Genomic DNA, 19,758 nt, shown 5'->3' with positions numbered 1-19,758 from the left:
ATGTAGATCCAAACATAATTTCTTCTCTGCTAGGAAGCTCATAGTGTGTAACTGGCTGCATGTGTAGTCAACTGTGAGTGTTCTCCACTAGATTTGCAGTTCAGACTGCTGCTGCAATTCTCATTCCCACTTCAGTAATGAAAACTGAATCTGTGTTTGAAATACAAATACACTTAATCTAATTGTAAAGTGCAAACTATTTTTATTATTGTATAATCTTCCTTGATCATACGTATTAATGGTTGGCATCTTCAGTTTACCAGACCATGTTATAAACTTTTACTGGTCTATTTTCAGACAGGTAGCTTTTCATAGTAAGACAGAAATTTCCAGTAATGGCATCTTTTAGTTGTAGTTGTTTTTCTGCCACTAAAAGAAGACTAAGGATTTACAGAAAAGAAGCAAAAATACTGCAAATATTTTTCTTTAACCAAAATAATATCAAGATTCCTAATTCACTTCCGACTTTGCAGAAATTTTATTTCCAGCTACTATTATAAATTGTTTGTATGTCTTAAGCAAAAAAAGATATGTTTTATTGATTGCACTATGGTATGCACAGTCATAGCATTTTTGAAAAAGAAAGATTATTTAAATTGACCTATGTAAGATGTGTACTATAGTTAAGCTTTATTGAATTTAACAAGGTAACATTTGAGCAGCTTTCACTGGGATAGAATTGTCCTGAAAATGTTTAAATCAAATTGTTTCAGGTTTACATAGTTTTAATAAGAAATTTGCCTGCTAGCTACAACAGGGAATTGTAACTCAACAGTATTCCTAGATTTTGTTCTCAGTGGCAAGTGCTCTGTTCCCAGCCCAATTTCACTTTTATGTCTCAGCTGTTGTTTCTGTGTGAAATCACTATATTAAAAACTTGCTACAGTCTTAAGTGCATCATGAGAATTAATGCTGGAAAAGGAGATATTCTCTATTGACTGATCAATGTCTGTTTATTCACTCAGTAGCAAACACACAGCTAATGAAAGAGAAACTCTGCTGAGTTCCTGAGGAGTTGCTGTCCTGGAGCCAGAGAGAGAAGGAGCCCTGCCATTGGCATCCACATGTTCAGCAGATCAGACTCTGGCAGCAGGAATGCCTCTGTGACAGTTCAGAGGAAAATTCTGCATCTCTGCTAAATACCATGATGAAACACAATATAATCTTAAAGGCTTGTTTATGGTGTTTCTTTTGCTTCAGATACAGAAAATCTATAAGAACAATTTTGATCAGGCTGTCAAAAATTTATGCCATAGTATTTGACCATGAGATCTATGCACAGAAAACCTGAGGAGGTGTATCTCTTCTTAAAATGCTGTTGGCAAATTTCTCATTTCAAATATCTGACAGGGTACTTCACAATCATTTGGTTTTATCTGTTTATAAATTTTATCTCTCTATATATTTTACCTCTTTTAGTTTTAGGTGCCAAAAGAACCAGCTTGACTGATTAGATGGAAAGCTTAAAATATATAGCTTGGATGCTTTTCATCAAAATTATTTGGTATCTTTTCATGTGACTTTCTTCACAAGGAAAGCTTTAACCAAAAACAGGTCAACCATCTTTATGTTCCAGTTTGAATGGCTGGTCATATTCTTTCTTTGTAAAGCTTTATTTTAGCACTCTCCTTCCTTCTTCCTTTCCAAAATTATTATGCCATACTGTTGAAGTACCTGCCATGTAGATTTCATTTCAGTATTGGGGAAAATAGTTCTAGTTCTGTGAAATGATTCATACATGCACAGAGTTTTTCAAGCACAAAAGATTTCTTAGAAATTAAAATTTTTATATAACTGTAAGCTCTCATTGCAATGAACTATTACTCTATCAGGAAGAAAACAAATCTGCCTTTTTCTTTATGAAATATTTTCTCAGAGTTCACATTGCTGGCACAACTCTACTTAAAGATAAGCAACTCCTAGGCTGAGCTCAAATTATTATTTGAAATCAAGTAATGAGATCCTTTCATAGTATATGCAGCAAATAAGTGCATGTCAAAAGAAATGGCTGGGAAGTTTCCAGTACTAATAATTTTGTTAGCATTTGCATGAATACCTTAATATAAAACAAACAGCAAAAATTTACATCTGTTCCAAGAAAAGTATGATTTGGGATTTTTTGCTAGGCTTTATTTATTGTTTGGTGGTTTTGGTGTTGGTGTTTTTTTGGTTTTTTTCTGTTTTGTTTTGTTTCTTGTTCATCCTTCAGTATTATTGTGTCTGGAGGAAATTTGTGTTTTCTTTAAAGTCAACTTCAGTGTTCATTGCAGATATTTTAAGAAAAAATATAACTACTGATTCTACTGACCTCGAACAAAACTTATACGTACCTACCTTCTACCTAATCATTTAAACAAGGCCCAGGTTTGGAGCACAATTCCTCTTTAAATCTAATCCTAAATGTCCAAGCTGCTATCTTGAAATCAGTCTAAGCTGAGACGTGTATTTCCTCCCAGTGAGCTTCTTATCTTCAAGTCTGTAATTTCATATATGTCTGTGTGTTCTGCTTGAAATAACATTCACATCATGGAGGAATTTATTTTAACAAAGCCTCTAACTCCCAATGGGGGACTGATTTGCTGTGTTGTAGGGCACAACAATTTGTAACAGCAAGCCAAAACAAGAGATTGTTTACTTGTCTAGGCATTTGTTCCTAAAAGATCTTTAGTTTCATTGATTATCTTGTATTAGGGTTTTGAGGCAGACTGTGAAATGACAGAGCTGGCAGAATAGAGCCAGAGGCACTAGGAATACCTTAAATAACTATGTCCACTTCAAAGCTAACATCTTCCTACAAATAAACTTAATGAGATTATGTGCCTAAGGAATCAGGGATTTTTAAGTACTTGATTGACACTTCCTTGAAAGTAATTTATTTTATAGATTTCAGCCAACTGCAAGTTTTTACTTTTTAGTTTTTCTAATTCTTCTCGGATTTAAGATTACTGAAAACCATCATTAGCACACCTATATCCAAATACAGTTGGCTGATTAGAAAGTATTTTAATAAATCAAGGCTTATACAGTAAAACTATTTTTTTAAGACTTACAACTGTTTTAAGCATATTCAAATAAAAAAAATAATTACTTTCAAGTAACAACATTATCTGAAATTTTGAGAAATCCCAGTTTGCACAAGGAAGAACTTTAGGAACCCTGAGAAACAACAAAAAAGTGTTGATTACAGTTTCAGGGTAATACCTTTGTAAATACTTGTCTTAATAAAAGACACTTTTTTTGTAAGACATAAGTGTATTTCATCGTAGTTATTCAGTACCAACAGTTCCATTTTACATAGAAGTTGCTCGAAATGCCGAATAGTTTAGGAGAATATGAGAAATAATTTTACCAGCTCTTGAAAGGAGGCAGGAAGGAGAAGAATATTTTCTTCTTCCAGGAGGTGTCAGAAAGCATCCAGAGGATCCACACAGCACAGTTTTTCTGTTTATTCCTGAAAAATACTGAATTTACTGTGCACAGACATGCAGTAGTAGAGTGTACATAGATCGTAGCTTTTGCCAGACATCCATGAGAGCAGGATTTCTGAATGTCCAATATCTGGATAGGAGCTTCTCATCTGAAATGTTCATAGAGAAACCATGATTCACCTGAAAAAACAGGATAGGTCTGGGAAAAGTGGATGTTTGTTTTATGTCTGTGAGAGCCAAGTCACATACAAAGCATGACTGAGATCAGAATGGTCAGCACAAACATAAACCATGACTACCATGTTTCCAAAAAAAAAAAAACCTGTCAGTGCAAAGTTAAAACTGATCATGTCTGGAAAGGTGACCATAAAAAAAAAAAAGGAAAATGAAAATAATTCCTTAAAAAGCTCATTGGGAAGGGAAAAGAATGTGTAGCTGTGTAGCTGAGTGAGATGCTGTGACTAAGGACACTGCCTGAAACACTGGAACAGCAGATAAAGATTCCTGAGGATTATGACCTACTAATGATTGAAACTGCAAAATGATAGCATGTTTTTACATCCTAAACCAATATTACCGTTATGCAGCTGAGAACCCTGGCATCCACACACAGCCCTGGAATCAGACTTGCTAACTAGAGACAGACTTATCTTGGGACATGTGATTAAAGTCTGCAAGGTGGATTGTAAAGAAACAGATCTAACTCCACAGAAATGTCTTTAAACAGCAAATATGGCTGAAAAGTGCAGAGAAATGCTCAAAGCAATGCTCAGAGAAAGTGCTCATAATTAAAATAAGAAAGTCCAGACAAAAAAAATAACAGATGAAAAAGAAATAGAACTCTTGCCAGTTTCAATTTATAATATACAATGTCAGGCAACTATGGGAAAGGTAAAATTAAGTGCACTTAGTTCACAGGAAATTTTATAAATTATATGGAGAATATAATCAAATCCTACTTTCAAGATGGCAAATGGAAACAAACTTCAATATACAGGGTCTTAGGACCCAGAATGTCAAACTAGGAAAAGGGGTATTTGAAATAATGCTGAAAACTCTCATGAAGAGGAAAATTATTTTAGTAAAGCTGAATTGCTTCAAAGTGTTGTGCTGTAGAAGTGAGCTGCCAATCATATAATGCCATAATGCAGCTATTACCTCAGCAGTTAATTTAATTCCAGCTGGATGGTGAAGCCAGTTGCAATGCAATCCAGACACAGTTACAAAGAGCAAAGCTTGCCTGGAGTAATCTGACCAGGTGCAGTGGATGTGTGACAAAATTGTTCTGAGAGTTCTGAGTGAAAACCTATTGTTGATAAGAAACCTTTAAAAAGCAAAATAGTATGATTAAGAGATCTTATTAGGCAAAACAGAGTTAAACCACAGAAACAGATGTTTCAGTATGGTGCTAACCCAGACTGTTCGTAGCAGTTAGTTCAGTTCAACTTTCTAATTCAATATGTAGGGTGTATTTCAAAAAGCTGAAAACACAGAGGCTGAACCAGGACCAAAAAATTCCATTAATTTATTGGAAAGAGGACAAGGAGTTTCAACATGCCTTTGATTGTTAGTATCCTGCTACTACATCCTACCTTTCTCTGATAGCATGTGCTTCTAGTGAGGAATTTCACCTTCTTTCCTTGTGAGACACAAGAGCTTATTGTTCTGAGCTGTGGGCTCATGGGAGGATCAAAGGCAGCCCCTCGGCAAGACCCAGCTGGGAAGGGAAGAATTCAAGCTTGTTTCTTCTTTTGTTCTTTTGGAAGCCTCTTCTGCACCCAACAAAATTCCCCTGTGTTTCTTTCTAGCTGAGTACAGATACCATATCTATATGCTATTAAGCCACACAGAACTGAGTTACAATAAAGACTTTAAAATGACAGTAATACTTCTTCCTCCAGATGCCCATAGTTGCACCTGTTATAACAGATTCCATACATTTATTTTAAACACACAGTCAAACTATTTCAATCTCTTATGCTTGATAACAGTAAAGAGAAGTATTTCAAAACTCTTGGACATATCTCAACAGCTGTTATTAATTCATATCTTTAAATACCTCTTTTCTAGGAGGTATCTCTTTTCACAGCCATTTAGACACCTATCTACATACCTTTGGAAAACTTGTAGCTTTCAGAAATATACTGTAAGCCTGGATTTATTTATTTGAGGAGGAAAGTTAAAGAACTTGATGTTCTTACACAGATTTTACTTAAACTGCTTGTATCAGCTTTCCAACTTTCTGATTTTGTTCCTTTCTGTACATTCCTATCAGCATACGTGTTATTCTGGGTGTGAGAATACATTTGCTTCATATATTTGGATTTTTTTTCTAATTTAACATTTGAATGCAGAACTGTGAAATTTGATTGGATTCCACCTTTATTTTCATACTTCCATCCTGTTGAGCAGACTATTGGGTACTATTTTCATCTTTGTTTTTCTGACCTCTTATTTTGGTTTCTATTGTCAGGAAATCTATCTAATGTTAGTTTATTGTTGTTAATAAGCCATGTGGTGCCTATAATGTAGCTGTAGCCAAATCAACAATAAAGAAGCAGGAGTAAAAAGTTATTTCATTCCAGAGTGGTTATGTATAGGATGCTACAAGGTCAGCACTGGGTCTAGATTAATTAATTATTTTCAATGAATAGCGTTATTGCCTTTGCAGATAATTGTGAGCAAATGCAAGAGCAACGAAGAGTGGAATTAGAATCCAGTCTATATGTACTGAAACAGTTTGAAAACAGTTAAAAAAACCCATCAAATTCAGAGACAATAGTTTGCAACGAATAGGTAAGTAGAAAAAAAATTAAATTCTTAAGTTAGTTACATTATGAACTAGATTATGAGTTGAAGAAGAATCAGAAAGCTCATGATCTTAAAGCAGGTAAACTTCACTGAGGATTTGGGGAGGGAATAAAAAAGAAAAAAACAAACCCCCGCAGAACAACGAAAATAGAAGCAAAAACCAAAATGTTCAATATTGTTATCATGTCCACTTTTGGGCCTTGCATTACAAGATATGCATTAGCCTGAGCCAATACAGAGGAAAACAACAAAAATTGAGAAACTTAGCAAACATGACACCTGTAGAAAGATTGAAAATATATTTTCCCTTGTTTCAAAAACAATTAATAATGAAAAAATCATCAAGGACAAAGAAGTCTAAAGAAAAATGAAAGGCACATTCTCTACCTGTGGCACAAAGTAGTAAAGTAAATAAGGAATTTTCATGATTACATAAATGTTTTTTAATAAGATAATATCAAAGGTGTTTCGGAAAAAATAGTTTACTCTCTGTAAAGATTATTGTTGATAGAGTTTAATCCCATCCTGGGCAATAAGGAGGCAAAGAACAAATTTTTTCACAGCACTTGCACAGAACTCCTCCATATTAGAGCAAAGGATGGGGCTGAGGCAAAGGTGGGTTTTTTTCAATTGTCTTGTGTAGACAAGAGAGGTAGACTGGAGAAATCAGAGAATTTATTCTATAGATTAAAAGTCTGAAACAAGAGGGATTTATGCTGTGAACAGAGCTTTGAAAGTGAAGACAAGAAACTTGCACTTCATGTAAAAATGAAGAGTAAGCTTAGAAAAGTATACAAATCTATTTCATGGTAGTCTTTTGTAGTGTTTCTAATTTTTTCTTTTTTTTTTTGCTAGTATATCCTTTAGCTAACGTAAATTCACCACTTAGAATCTTGTCGAGCTGATAAAGTGTTTTATTATGTTTTTACAGCAGCTGTTTCTGTTTCTAGTTATATTACTCACATATTCCCCCTTGTGTCTTGTCATGCAGCTTTTTACCTCTTTTTTGTCCTTTGTTTTAGACAGATTTATTACTCCTTTTCCTGGAAGCATTGTTGGGGAGCTGATGTTTACCTTGGCTTTCTTAGCACAGTTCTACATATTTTCATTTATCCAAATTTCATGTTTATATGTTAGTATTACTCTTGATAGCAGCTTTCAGATGGTGAAGCACCTAGAAAGTGTTCCACTCTCTTATTCTCAGATACTGATTGGCCTTTTCAGTTTTGTTGTTTATCTTCTGAGGAAGAAGATGAGTACCAGTTCTCATCCATTTTTTTTTCTATTGCGATTTACATTTTTTTCTTAATTCGATACCACCTTTTACTTAGATACCAAGTTCTGTATTATAGACCATAATATCAATCATCACATGGAAAACTTCAAGATATTTTATCTTTATAGGGAAATAAGTTCTATTAATTATGAAAACATAGTTGTACAATTTTTCACTATTTCTTTTGGCAATGAAAGATTTGGTGGAGAGTTGACAGGAAAGTTTTGTGGTGCTATGCAGACATACTGCAGGATATTGCCAAAATCTTCAGATAACTGTAGGCTTGTTCACTTATCATTTCAGGTATAGGTTATGTGCAGACACAGCTTTTCAATTTGAAATCTCTGAAAAACAATTGTGGCTTTTGATATATTGACTGTTTTTCTGCTTTTAGAACTCAGTGCTATTCTTCCCAAGGGGCAGTTGCCTGACCTGAGGGAATTAGAACAATATTATTTTCAATAATAATGAACTTCTTCTAAAGAATTCCTGGCCAGAAATAATTAAGAGTTGTAAGAGAACTGACACACACACTTTTTGACAAAGACACACACAGTTTGAAATCATAGATGTAATTTAGTGAGTTAGAGACTTAGATGCACAATTTTTCTTCCAGAAATTAATATATAAGAACTTTTTTTCATGTAAGTTTGCAATAGGATGTTGTTATTTTCCTAAGAATCTTTATTAGGATGTCTACCTTCCTGTGTTTCTTTAATTTTGCTGTAAGAACTTAAGAAATGCTTTTGGTTTCTGTTCTTCACCTAGTTCTTCTTTGGTCCAACTTGATTAGCAGAAGAAGCAGTTAAACTTCTTCCATGGAAAGTGATTAAAAAAAAAAAACAAAACCAAGGAATATTAAATGAAACAGAAAAGAGGAATCTTTAAAATTAATGTTCTAATAACTACTAAAATGAATGTAAAATACATGAGGAAAGAGTTTGTTACAAAGTTATTTCAAAATCCATGGATTGTTACACGAGCTTGTTTTAAGTTATGAATGAACCAAAATATAAAATGCCCTTGTAACTCTCCCTACTCCCCTCAGGGTCTTTCATGCCATTGCCATTAGTGCAATCCTTGGTTGTGCCTGCAAGTGGGAAGTTATCAAAAATCCTGAGAGCAGCTACATGCTACTGCAGCTGCAATAGAAGAATAAGATTGAGTCTTGCCCCACTCCCTCAAGAGGTGCAAGTTTAGATTCATGGCCATATTATCACTGACAAAGCAGAGAGTAACACAGAGTGGCAAAATCACAGGAAAGGCAAATCTCTACCTCAGAGATAAAACAGGCTGGAATCCCCTCCAGCTACTGATGGAATTTCTGTCTGACTCAGAAGCAGTGGCAGATTCCTTCTTCCAGAAACAAATTATTTTAGCTAGTTTAAGGGACTGAGACTTCACTGGATCCTTGGACCCAGTTATCTCCTCCTCACCTCTACTTATATCTTCCTTCTATCCATTGCTTTTATTGGATAGAGACACCCTCCAGTTAGCCTGCTGCTGCAGTAAAGTGCACACGTCCTGCTGTGGCCTTTAGTGCTTCTTCAGTGTAGCCCTGCTGTGACAGGAGGGTTTTACATGGGATAAGCAAAGGAGCAGAGTATGACAGAAGGCCAAAGGTGCAGTCAGTCTTCAATCAAGAATATTGATTATGACACTGATCTATTTTTTCTGTCCAGAATTCCTTGGAAAAACAGCTGAAGTTCTTCTCACTAGCAAAGCCTCAGTAACAGGACATCTCACCTTCTGTTTAAATTCTAAAATCATAGCAAAAATCTATAAATATAAACTGCACAATGGTCTGCTTACAGCAGACAGATGCATTACCAGTGTTTCAAAGGGGGATAGGGCAGGGAGTAATTAATATTAGCCAAAAGAGCATAATCCAGAGTCAGTTTAGAGGTTTTTACAAGGAAAATTAACTCAGTGTAGTTCTGTCATTATTAGTGTAAGCATCCAGATGTAAAATGGAAAAAATAATTCCCCTTCCCCATGCAGCTTTCCCTTTGGAAGGTTATCAACTGGAATGACATGTTCACAGATACTTTTGCCCCTCAGATGCTTTCGCACATTTTTGAAAACACAGAAGACTAGCAATAACAATGACATTTATATTGAATAAGACAGTAATTACATGCTTAAAAGGTGAAGAAGTAGAGGGAAGGAGGAACTTGAAAACATGCTGGACAGAATAATAATTTTCATTGTGTTATTTCTTTCTGCGGTACAACAATTAAATTGTAAATTATTTATTTTCTTTACATACACATTAAAGGAAATATCAGTAAGAATACAGAAGAGACAACAGATTCATCCATTGTGTTTTCTCTCAGCTTTTGAATAAACAGTCTTAAAAATTATTTTTATTTTACTTTTTATTTTTCTCTTCAATGGCAGTTTTTACATTTCCAAACTAAGCAAGGTAAAAATAAAGTTGCATGCCACATGTGAAATGCATATATGAGGCAGAACAATAACAAAGTTTGTCCATTGAGTAACCCTTATTTGTTATAAGTAGCTCTTAAGATTTGTTATGTTGTATTTTGGTTTTCATTGGTTCTTTGTTTTATTTTATCTTAGTAGCTAGTTTTGCCCATCCTTAGTCATACTCATCCTGCCCATAGTCAAATCTATTTGTTTCTACCAAACACACTCAGGTTTTAATGGTTGTCAGCCCATTAAATATTTTTTCTTTTCCCAGTTCAAATAACAAGTTTCAAGAACAGATCTCTGTACATTTTAGGTATGGTATGCTATGGTATATTGTGCTGGCTTTGGCTGGAGTTTAGCTGATTTTCTTTACAGCAGCTGGTATGGGGCTGTGTTTAGGATTTGTGCTGAACATGGGGCTGATAACAGAGAGATGTTTCTGTTATTGCTGAGCAGAGCTTACACAGAACCAAGGCCTTTTCTGCTCTTCCTACTGCCATGCTGGTGAGGAAGCTGGGATTGCAGGGGATGTTGGGAGGAGACACAGCTGGGCCAGGTGACCCAAACTAACCAGAAAGGTATTCCAGACCATCTGGCATCATACTCAAACTGGGGGGAAGAAGGAGGAAGAGGGGGGCACCTTTGGAGTGAAACCATTTCTCTTCCTCAGTCACCATTACGTGAGATGGGGCTCTCCTCTCCTGGAGGTGGCTGAATACCTGAAAAACACGACTTTGTTTTGCTTGTGTGTGCAGCTTTTGCTTTCCCTTAAAAGGGAAATTGTCTTTATCTCATCCCATGAGTTGTCCAGCTTTTATCCTTCTGATTCCTTCCCCAGTTCCACTGGTGAGGGAGTGAGCAAGCGGCTGCGTGGGGTTTGTTACCAGCTGGGGCTAAGCCCTGACATATGCACTTATGTTTCTATGATTTCCTATTGCTATGATGCTAGCAACCTTAAACTGGAAACACAGTCAAGACAGTCGTTAGTCATATCTACAACTGTATAGTTTTGCAGGATTTTTTTTTTTTTTTCAGAGAGAGTTAATGACTAAAATACTGAAAAACTGAGAAGGAAAAATATGCAATGACAATTAACTATTGAATTGAATTAAGTTAACCCAAAAAAATAAATTAATTCAAGTGACTAAAACTTTAACTAATTGACTGAACTGAATATAGAGATTAACAAAAGAGATTTATACCTCTGGTAAATATATTCCTACTTAACTAAGAGCACAAACCATTCTCATGAACAAACATACCAGAAACTATGCACATTTTTTTCTCCACTCTGATCTGCTATATTGCATCTCTTGAAATCTTTTCAGTGTATCAGTATCTAAGGCAACTGTACCTTTTCATGGAACACTGACACTTCTGTCAACAAGCACCAGAGGCTCAGGATGGTGGTTGCCCTTACTGAGAAGCAGCAGAAAAAACAAACAGATTCTTATAGAAATTGGCACAAGAATTTGTCCAACTATCATTCACAGGTCCAAATGTACTGGCAAGTATTTCTCATCTTTACTGCACCTTACAATAAGGATTCTGTGGTAGCTTCTTCCTATATAAAGACTTCTAATAATTTCTATGTGTCTTATGTCTTCTGTGATTAATTTATTTTCATGTAAAAAATGTTACATTTAGTTTATTAATATATGTTGCAGGGTGGATTTTCATCTAACAAGATAGAAGATATTTTGTCTTGGATGAAGACATAATGAAAGCTGAGTTAATATTGTTTGAAATAATAATTATGATACTAAATCTGGCATATGCTTTCTCTTTGACACTTCAGCATATTTATCAGTAGATTGAAGAGAAGCATTGTCAATTTCTAAACATAAAGTTATCAGCCATAGTCACCTGGAGAATTCTTTGCATGTTTGGCTATTAGTCACCCTCGAGACCCATGAATTCATGAAACAAGAATAACTCAAAAGGCTTGAGGTTTCCCAATGCTATTTATCAGATTGCTACCTTCAAAGTAGAATATGAATGGTCTATACAGAGCTTTGCATGAAAAACTGAGTAAGTGATCAGATGAAACCCATTTGCTTCCTCAAGAAACACTGTTTTAACCCTGGATGCCTTTCCAAGTTTGAGGAAAGAACACTTTTTTTTTAAGACAGGTGAAGAAGAGGAAACTTGCATTTACTTTTAATGCTTAATAGAGTTGCTTTTCTCAGCTAAAATAATTATTTCTTTTTTAGTTTATTATTAGAATGTTATAATAAAATATATATTTAGAGACTAAAAGACACAGTGACTATAATTTGAAGTAGTGGGGAGTCTCTTCTCAAGGCCCCTAGATTGATACATGGTTATTTATTTGAAGATAAATTGGAATAAGAAAATATAAACAAAACCTGTCTATATTAGATATTAATTGGTTTTCTGAATAGTGATGAATTTGGAATAGATTTATGTGTAGAAAAGTTTAATTTATAAAAATATTCCTAGTACCCTGGTTTGCCAGAATTTTTTTTAACTGTACAAGTTAAAATACATTATAATTTCCACTGGTCATTTATCTTTCATGCTGGGAAATTCTTCTTTGGACTGCAGGACAAAGTCTAGAAATAGGACTGGATGAGAACAAACAAAACATAGAATTTGTGCGCATAAAATGTTCACTTAGAAATAAGATTTCAGGCTATGAGTTTACAAAACAAAATAAAATAGTCTCCTCAATTTAGGACATTTGTTACTGGATGAGGAGGGATCTTTCCATGTAAGACAATATCAACTGGTACAAACTGGCTTTTTTGATTGCATTTCAAACATTTTTTAAGGACATTTTCACTTACAGCCAGTATGGGATTAGGTATTGTATGCCCTCTTCCAGCTGTTAGAAAACTGGCACAAAATCAGAAATCTGGCATAAGCTCTGTTCAACTCACTCTCAGTAATTTTCTAGAAATGCCCTGATGATCTGGACCAACTTTGTATCACATAGGCTATGTCTGTGGGGGCAGATTAATTATTCCAGGTCTTGGTTTATGTCACTTCTAAAAAATGAATGTCACAGATAGCAGCCTCCTGGACACACTTGCCTGATCTGTACTTTTTGTGAAAACAGTTCCTGGTGTTGAGGAATTTCCCAGGATTGCCCAAGTTCACATGAAATATAACCATGCAGAAGATGTGAAAAAACAGCAGGACACGTGTGCCAATGTCTGAGCCCCGACTTGGCTCTTTGGATTAGTAGAGTAGAGAGGCCTTGAGATTATCCTTTAGCACTGAGATCTTTACCTCAGCCACCCAGAAATGGAGTATCATGTTCAAGATGAAAATTCTGGTCTGAGACCAGGTCCAGGCAATATTTGGCACACATTTGGGACATGAAATTTCATGTCCCTGTTTCAGCAATTTTGTATTAATGCCTGAGTGACATCACCATCAGCGGTGGGTGACTGGAGATTAACATTTTCCTCACAATAATTCAATATGGACTGTTTCAGCTGATATTGTTGGAATGAAAATCTTGTCAGGTTAAATATGTACACTCCAAGAACTGTATATAAATTTCAGACACAAAACTAATGTTTAATAGAACCCTCAAAACAAGTGTTAATTTTTAATATGCATTACATTTTGAGTTATCAGGGATTTGCAATGAAATTTGAAGCTTTAAGAAACTGTACTGATTTTGGATTTCAATACAAGATTTAAAATAAACTAATTCTCAGACTTTATAATAAATTTGGCAATTAATATACAGAAAATTTTCAGTTTTTTCTGCTGCTAAAGTTTTTGTTGTTGTTGTTTTTGCTGTTTGGGGGATTTAATTATTCTTTTTTTTTTAATTTGATGAAATAAAGCTCTTTAGATGGAACATTATGAGAAAAACCTCTGAGAGTAAAAGAGAAGCTGCATGGACATTTCAGCAAACAATTATGCAAAGCTAAGATCAGTAGATTCTTGTTAATTTTTATCAGATCTAATAATTAAAACAATTAGTACTATGGATGTTGAAAGTTTGCTAATATATTATTAAAAGTTAAAAACATCAGTTTTTTACAAATGTAATTCTTTATTTTTTTTAGGCTTAGAAAAAATGTAATAACAACAGCAATAAAAAAAATAATCAAGTGTACTTTTAATAAAATGAGAGTTTCGTCTTGGTATATTTCACCAAATCAGAATTGGTTGCTGAGGCATTTAAAAACAAATAGAGAGAAAACAATGTCTCTATGATGTAATTATTACTCTTAGAAAGAGATATTTCTAAAGCTACAATTGTTCAGACAAAGTGTTCTCCTTAATTAACATTTAGCATACATTGATGATCTCTTCATATGATGACAGATAAAATAAATAGAAAGAACAGTGGCTCTATAAAATTCGATTTTACTGCTTCAAGGTGATGCAAAATTGAGGCTAGATGCTCACACATTTTCATCTGGTTCAATCAGTTATTATTATTTATTTAATTTAATAACCAGCCTTATTTTACACTGTGGAGATAAATTCTTTACAAGCATATGGAAAGACAAGCTCTCTGCTCAAGAATTTTTTAAGAGAATGTTGTGCAAAGGGTGAAGGAGAAAGATATGTTTAGGTATCTTATTGCAATTATACAAAATATGAAAGAAATATAACAGTTTCAGAGAATTTACTGTTCTTACAAATAAAGCATAATTGTCTATCCATGCTTGCTTCTCAAAATATCTTTTCTTGCCTAAATTTTAAAGACCCACAGTTTATTTATTGGACCCTGTAACACCTCTAAGTGATACAATGTTGCTGTATTTCCTCCTTGCTCCATTTCTTCTATCATGTATTTGTTGTAAATTCCTCTGTCTAATGGGGAATTGGAAGAGAAGGGAGGCACAGATTACAGCCAGTATTTCTTGGAACACCTTTTATGCATTAAGATACTTTTAATAATGGAATCAAGCTGTTGCTTTTAACAGACAATAGCACAGCACACCTATGTAGTATCACAGCTCATTTTCATCTTCTCCTACTCCTCAGCTACCAGAATGAAGAAACAGCAGGGAGGTCAGCCCCAAAGGTCAGCATCTTTTGGGTGCTTCCTCTAATCCTGGCTGAGATGTGCCAGGACCTTCTAGGGAGGTGTTAGGAGAGGTCCTTGGGGGCCTGTGGGTACAGAATCTCTCTGTGCCACTGGCCACATGGCACAGAGCCACAGTGGGTGCCCATGTGTGCTTGGGATTTTCCATGGAGGCACCATGTTCTTCTTGTCCTGATGTTAGCAGCTCTACTTGGTTCAGCACAGTTTTATCACTCCTTGGGAAGCTCTCCCACAGTACCTTCCCAGCACACACATTTCCTCTTTTGGCCTGTTGTTACTGGGCTCTATTTCTCCTTGCTTACCTATGGAACACATCCTCATCCACTGGCACTGATGGGGATTTTATGATTTAGAGAAAAAACATTATTAGATTTCTATTAGAGAGATATTTAGATTATAATTAGATTAGAGATATTTTTAATTACAATTAGATTTTTTTCTCTCAAATAACTTTTTACATTTTTGTCTTTACTTGCTTCCTGCAAGCTACACATTGGAAAATATGAAATATTTACTAAATAATACTTAGATGTCTTTTCTATCAAATTCTTTGACTTTACAAAGTAGATTGTTTACAACTGTGCTGCCCTTCTGCTTAATGGGCACCCTGGGGGAATGTTGTTGGCTTTGAGACTCAGCTACATATTTTCAATAAACAGCTCCTGAAGCCAGTGAATGCTGAGAGCTGTGAACATTAATCAGTGATCTATGTGAATGGAATACTATCCTGTTCTCCCTTCAGGGGATGGAAAAAAAAGACACACATCATGATGCACTATTCACAGTCACACACAGTCAAATAAGCCCAAAGAAATATTTTAACATTCTCTTTTATTGCAAGTTTTTTTGGTTAGCTTGAAATTGTGATAGCAAAGCTGGCTGCCTTATCAACAGATTTTGCCAGCTAGAAAAAGGAAAAAAAGCTTCCCCAGAATAAGGAGCCACTTTGAACTATTAAAAGATTTTAGACTGCTGGTAGATTATATTTGGAGTTATTGCATTTGCCATGTCCTTTTGTCCTTGAGTCACATTGCTAAGATGATATCTCTCTGCCTTTGAGGGAAAGCTGCCTGCTCAAGTACTCCCTAAATGGCAGGAGGATTTACATTTAGCTGCTGACATCTTCCTTACAGGAAATCCCTACTCTTGTTTTTAAAACATGGGTCGAAGGTCTAGTTTGGCAATTGCAGGGCTTGTGGTGTTGGAGAAGAGAAAGAGAGGAGAGTTAAAAGGAAAGAATCAACCTGAGAAAATGCACAATTGTTTTTAAAGTCAAGTCAGCCATTCCATTATTCAAAATAAATAAAATACAATGATGCCATGTATGCAGTGGAGTCCTATGATAATTTTTTTTAACAAAAAGGTGTGAATTCTAAATTACCATAGTCCAGCTGGATATGTCTAAAGAACAAACTTCTAAAATGAAATAATAATACTGTCTGATGTATCTTGGCACTTTCAGTCTTTAGGAATTTACAGGCCCAAAGACAGCACTGATTTTCAGCTTTGCAAGAGCTGAAACTTTAAGTGAAACTCTATTGTATGTAAATCAAATTTCTACTTTTACTGTTCCCACTGTGAATGTTAGGTAATGTTGTTTGTGGCTTACCTCCCATTCATTTGAAAACTCTCTAACAGCATGGTGTAAAGAACTCCTTTTGGTCCTAGGTATTCTAGAGGTCAAATACTGAAATTGGTGGCATAGCATTAAATTATATGCCCAACTACATAGAATTTTAAATCCAGGGAAACTCCCCATGTTACTGGAAGAGGGGAAAATAAAATGTTGTTCCTTTCTCCAAATCAGTACAGTTCTGGAGCAGGAGGCTGAATGAAAGGGTACTGCAATGCCTTCCCATGCTCTGGAGAGAAAGGAAGAAATATAAATTAAAGGCTGTGAACCCACTAAGCTTTTAAAGGAGTGAACAGCAATTCCAAAGGGGAAGTATAATGCAGAGCATGATATAAGAAGCTCATGAAAGTAAACATTTGCAGCACCTGCAGTTGTTTCTACATATTGTTTGGAGATCTGTGGAGCTATAGCACTTCCCTGAAGTACAAGTGAGGTACCCTGCTAAAACAAGCCTGCCATGCAGGGCCTTTCGCCTTTAGAAGGCAGTCTCAGTCTGTAACTATCCAGCATTCAGAAATGGGGATTCTAAGATCTGGCTTCAAGTTCATTTAAAAGTAATCAAATAACAAAGGAAAGGAAGTAGAACAGTAGCTATTAATATCAAAAGGACTAGAATGATTATTTTGGCTGACCTCATGCATAATAAAAGTCATAAAGATATCTAACTCATCCACAGGGTTGTAGTTTCTTGCTAATTCCTCTGTGATTTCTTTCAGGATGACTGCCTTACATCTGTAAGGCAAATCCACGTCCCTCCTTTTGGAAGACAAATTTGTGAAAAAAAAGTGAAATCAAAGTTAATTCAGGAAAGAATTTAGATATTTTGTGGAGCCTGATCCATTAGGAAATGCTGAAAGTCTTGAAAGAGTGGTGGTTATGAAGTCTTTGATTTGTTTGGTTCCTGTTTGGACTGGAAGTTTCTGACAAGGTTAAAGATATGCTATTAATACAAAGACTCCCAGAATGCAAATTTGACTGCTTATTGAATATTTGAGTAAATTCTCCAGAAGAACTACAGATATATTTTACTTATAGTTTGCTCCTTCTTTTAACTGCCAAAAAATCAGAAAAAGTTGAACCTTTTAATTTTGTCTTCTGAACATCTTTTGCTGGCTGTTGTTTTCCTTTCATACTGCAGGGCTACAAAGGATAAATTCTAATGTTTTACAGCAGTAAGTGTGTACAAAAGCTGGAATCCTATAAATTTCTGTACATGTTTATAATGTACAGAAATCTGATACTAGGTACTTTCATAACTTTGATAATCTGATGGTCATTATTTTCAGTATTTTCATCACCCCTTTTCCTCATTTTCTCTTTCCTTTGGTGATTTCCATGGTGACATTAAAGATTTAATATCCAGTACTGCCGTAGTGCGAGTTCTCTTTCTGAAAGGTTTTGAACCAATTATAAACAAAGCAGTCTCAGTCTATTAAAAATTTGTTCACTTTTGAAATTTTGTTGTAGCTTTTGCTATTAATAGTATTGACTCCTTCCTGACAGTCTGCCAAATGGACAAGAATAATGCAAACCTCATAATGACTGAAGTCTCAAAGTTGATGAATAAAGGAAAGAAAATCTTTGGATGACTTTTTCTCTAGCCAAGAAATTGTTTCATATAGTGTGACAAGCTTTTTGCAGTGTCTGTCACTAAGACATTACAAATTGGTACTTATTTACAGCACATTTTAATATTTTCTGTTTCTTACAGCTTCAGAGAAACATACTCATTAGTTGTAATTGATAACTATACATTTTTTTCTTGGAGGAGAGGAGGTTGCCTATATTCATAAAAATAAATAAATTTAAAAAGTGATTTTGTCCTAGGGGATGCCTGAGAAAATTACATGTTAGTAAAGAGATAGGTATTGTATCTCTACAATTAAAATCCTTAGTTGGCATCAGTTTTTAAAAAATCCATCTATACATACTCTCTTGAAAGAACATTTTCAACTGAAATAATTTGTATTAAGGGGTAAACAACTCATCTTTTAAATCTGCTTTGATAAACTGTCATTAAGCAGGATGATAAGACTGAATGATTTCCACAAATGCCTTCCAATCTCAAATATTCTGCTATTCTGTAAAAACAAAGGATAACATGTAAGAGTTTTTGATTTGCTCAAAAATAAGCATAGATGAAAAATCCCACTAATCTCTTTAGTCACTTCATTCAAATAGTGCATAATTTAATGCAACAACTTCTTTTAATGCAACTTCTTTTAAGATCTGTGGGAATTCTTGTATTAATTCAAAAGGGGGAGAAATTCTTGAGTAAGACCTAAAGTTTTTTTCAGGAAAATGTCTACAAACTGTAATCCTTAAACTTTAATAAAATGTTGACATGATCATGTTGAGGAAAAAAAACCCAAATAAATATAATTTAAAACTCTCTAGTGACACTAGATTTTCAAGGTGAATGTTCAGTTTTCTTTGAAAGCTTCCTGTCCAAGAAATCAAATTACCTTTCAGTTTTCCTGTTTCCATCATGATATCTCTTTAGATACCAATTCATACCATCCTTAATGTTGTTTGTTCTATTACATTAAAATAAATTACAATAAATAGTATAGTATACCATAGTAGATATAATACAAAATTTTCTCTGGAATCTCAAAGGTTAAAATTTTAAGAAGTAAACCAAAAATCAGCATAAATTCCTGGCCATGTCAAAGTCCAGGGGACAGACTGGTGGCCCTGGCATGAAAAATTCTAATTTTGCGTCATTAATATTTTCTGTCATCTTGTCCAAAACAATGAGCTGGGTGAGGCTTTTCCTGACTTCAGTGGCACAGCAGCTGTTTGGGATTCATGAAACAATGCAAAACAGGAAATGTGTGTGGCAGACTTCTGACATTCACCATCGCTGGGCCAGAGTTCAGCAGCCTGTTCAGCTGCCTGAGTAATATAACAGATTCCCTCTTGCCTTCCTGTCCCGGCTGTTTTCCTGAGGTGCTGGATCTTCCTCATTACTGTTCCTTTCTCTCTTTTTTTTTAAATTTAATTTTTTAATTTTTTATTTTATTTTGACAGAGGTCTTTACTTTCAGATGCAATAAACTGAAGAGCAGCTGTGGTGAATCACTTCTACAGATCTCGCAGACTTTCAGGTTATGGTCTGATTGCCCTCTGAAATG

The sequence above is a fragment of the Agelaius tricolor genome, unplaced genomic scaffold (genome assembly GCF_023055355.1).
Source record: "Agelaius tricolor isolate 1412-34295 unplaced genomic scaffold, bAgeTri1.0.p SCAF_5, whole genome shotgun sequence".
NCBI classification, from domain to species: Eukaryota; Metazoa; Chordata; class Aves; order Passeriformes; family Icteridae; genus Agelaius; species Agelaius tricolor.
Note: the sequence above shows the minus strand (reverse complement) of the source record.